We start from the raw sequence: 2,585 nt of genomic DNA, 5'->3' as shown, positions 1-2,585 counted from the left end.
CTGAGTAAGTATACCCTGAGTTAACGAAAACTCTGGGTTTTCGGTTTCACAAAGCGAGTTCAGCTGCAGCCTGAGTGAGTCACTATGACGACACACTCCGTGAAGCTAACCTGCCCCCTAGCAGGTTTACTACAACTAACCCTGACTGTCTCCGCCCCTTTGTCGGAAACCTGACAGTAGGAAGTGTCGGACATGGCGTGCCACTTCCTTGAAGAGCCAGTAGATCGTGAAGCCCAAATTCTCCGCAGAGCTCTCCGCCGGGAGAGAGTGATCAGAGCGCGTTTGGACATTTTATCATTTCCTGATGATCTTCTGTGCGAACGTTACCGTTTCTCAGCACAATCAATAAGTTATTTGGATAACATCCTCAGGCCATATATTACGCATGTGACACATCGCGGACATGCTCTCAGTTCATTGCATATTATTTGTATTGCACTTCGGTTTCTTGCAAACGGGAGCTTTCTGTATAATATTGGTGACGCTGAGCACGTTTCCAAGGCTACCGTCTGTCGGGCAGTCAGGAATGTTACAGTTGCACTGAAACGTCTCCTGTACTCGTTTGTGGTGTTCCCCGGTCATAGACCCACAAGATTTATCAAAGAGGGATGCCACAAAATTGCAGGTATCAGGATGACCAAAACTTAATGTATGATGTGGTGATACTTGGACTACTACTTAAATTTTACATTTATTTTCAGGGTTCCCAGGCGTGATTGGCTGTATAGATGGTACTCACATTCCAATTATTGCTCCTTCAGTAAATGAAGGAGACTATGTGAACAGGAAGTCTTTCCACAGCATTAATGTACAGGTACATAGTTCCCTGTAGCATTTCAAACTAACAAATTATTTCATTATAGTAATGGATGCTAATTTGTGTTCTCTGCACTGTGAAGATCATATATGATGCTGCCAACATTATCACAAATGTGGAAGCCAAGTGGCCAGGCTCTGTCCATGACTCACAAATATTCCGTGAATGTACACTGAGCACAAAATTTGGACATGGTGAGTTGAAAATACTTTAAAATATATAAAGACCAATTGCTTCAGGGACATTTGAACTGAAGTGTATCCTTCTGTCTTAGGAGAGTTCACTGGCTACTTGCTTGGTGATAGGGGGTATCCATGTTTACCCTATTTGCTTACCCCTTACCCTGACCCTGAACCGGGCCCACAGCAGCGATATAATCTGGCTAATTGCAGGACAAGAGCCAGAGTTGAAATGACTATCGGAATGCTTAAGGCCCGGTTCCAGTGCCTGCAAAGACTCAGGGTCACCCCAGAAAGGGCATGTGACATTATTGTGGCATGTGTGATTCTTCACAACATTGCCACAATTAGAGGAGAACACTGTCCTTCTGAACCAAACATCAGCAGTGATCCAAACCATGAACATCCTGACCCTCCCACGGACATACAAGATGGAAGTGCAGTCAGAGACACCATATGTCACAATCATTTCTTTTGACCCATCACCTCAACATGTTGAAAGAAGAATAAACAGATTTTTTGTTCAACTGGCTTTATTGGTCGCCTGTATTTCCTGTACACAAAGTATTAAAAGATGTAAACCTCATAAAGTGTCTCTGTTGCTTCCTCCTCTGTAACAGCTGTCAATGTTTCTTCATTATTTTCCTGTAGTAAAGAAGTTAACAACATTGCTGTTCTACTGTAAACTCATATAATCTGTGGAGTATTACTCACAACTGCATGTTGGTCTGGCTCAACAGGAGGCTGCACCAGATGCAGTACACCACCACCATCAACTGATAGAATATGAGGTTTATACAGGTCACTTATAACTTACAAGGGACCAAATGGCAATTAACAAACATACCAATCACCTTACACTTCATTGTCATTATGCTCTCAAAGACAACCAAGACTGAGGGAAGGCAAAATCAGTAGGAAAATAACTTCACTACAAACAAATTCATTATGGTAAAGAGTTTATCAAATGAATGAGTAGCACTGCAAAGGTGACTGTGAAGAAAGGATGTATGCACATCATGTATTATTTTGAATTTACCCCCTATGTAGGCACTTGTGTCTTGCGGGGTTATTGACTCAGAGGATGTCCCCGCAGAGATGCCTTCAGCCACAGGGCGCCCACTGTTTTGGCTGAGGGCCAACTGCTCAGCCTCTGTGAGTGGTGGTGGTGGAGGACCCCCACCTGTTTTTCGGGCCTCCGCTTTTTTTCTGTTGGCTTTAACGGGCCACATTTGAGCATACAGAGTAAGCAAATATGGACTTGTAATGTGCTCAGATAATTTCAATAAGTGCTTACAGAAAGAAGATTAATGTAGCCTCTAACTGCAATTGATTTACATCGGACAAACAGACCAAGCACTATGGCTCATAATACAATTACACCTTACCTGTTTGGACTATATTTTTATATTTCATTTTTACTTGCTGCCAGGAACGTTTGGGGCCTGTTGGGTTGCACCTGCGCTCACATCACAAAATGTATAAAATAACAAATAAAATAACATATGATAAAATAACGTGTTAAATGGGTGGAAATCCCTAGATCAATGTTTATATTAACACTCACGCATTGACTCTGTCGGCTATGT

The 2,585-nt window shown here is 42.4% G+C and overlaps 1 long non-coding RNA gene across 1 annotated transcript; it reads left to right on the top strand.

The window, feature by feature from the left end:
- Positions 1-821: 821 nt before the first annotated feature.
- LOC146707537 (uncharacterized) lies at positions 822-1,528 on the top strand. Its single transcript, XR_014921073.1, has 2 exons — positions 822-1,011; positions 1,092-1,528. It is a non-coding gene; the product is annotated as an uncharacterized LOC146707537 (long non-coding RNA).
- The last annotated feature ends 1,057 nt before the right edge of the window (positions 1,529-2,585 follow it).

The sequence above is a fragment of the Copadichromis virginalis genome, linkage group LG6 (assembly GCF_057382275.1).
Source record: "Copadichromis virginalis isolate Kocher_CV1m ecotype Utaka linkage group LG6, C_Virginalis_male_GT1.1, whole genome shotgun sequence".
Lineage (NCBI taxonomy): Eukaryota > Metazoa > Chordata > Actinopteri > Cichliformes > Cichlidae > Copadichromis > Copadichromis virginalis.
This window is presented reverse-complemented; position numbering and strand designations above follow the sequence as displayed.